Source organism: Aptenodytes forsteri, unplaced genomic scaffold, assembly GCF_000699145.1.
Source record: "Aptenodytes forsteri isolate BGI_AS27 unplaced genomic scaffold, ASM69914v1 Scaffold79, whole genome shotgun sequence".
Classification (NCBI taxonomy): Eukaryota; Metazoa; Chordata; class Aves; order Sphenisciformes; family Spheniscidae; genus Aptenodytes; species Aptenodytes forsteri.
In genome coordinates, this window is record NW_008794776.1 from 3,275,066 (window position 1) to 3,275,769 (window position 704).

Below are 704 nucleotides of genomic sequence, written 5' to 3' on the forward strand. Positions count from 1 at the left end.
CCAGGAACAACAAATGGCAGTGGAAGGTCCGTCAGAGGCAGATGCTTTCTGCCTTGCCAGAGGCAAGAGCAGCTGCACAGCCTCCTAGCAGGGTGCTGCGGACAATGGGAGTTAGCGTGGTGAAAGACTAAGTAACAACACCGGGATGACTCTGCCTCCTTCCCCCTCTGCAAAGGATCTTTCGGACATCGGCCCCGCAGGCAAAAGCCCTTCTGCTCCGTGGTTAACACTCAATGCTCATGAAAATCAGGCTGCTGTAGTTTTCCCACTGAACTGTGGGCTTATCTCTGGACAAGCAACCCTGAAAATACCAAGGTATGCGATTTGTTTTCCTGCACGTTGGTCCAGGAAGCATTACTTGTATCCTTCCCCAAACGTGACTTGAAGGTGACTGGAGCAAAGATAAATGTTATTTCCTAAATCACAGGCTAATGCACAGGCACACGGGGCTAAGCCAGCCGTTTAGATCTGCCTGTTTGACGGCGCTGCCCTGGTCCCCAGGCCTGCCTTCTGCCCAGGAGAGTGAATGATGATCGATGGCCAATTAAAAAGGAGATGGAGGAAATGAGATTAAGAGGTTTACTGGGCTGTCTACCTTGCCCAGTCTCTCAGAGGGCCCTTCTATTGTGGGGTTGCTAAAGGTCGAAGACCAACAGGTGCCGATCGCTACCACCACGGTGCACCAGCGGCAATATCGCACCAAC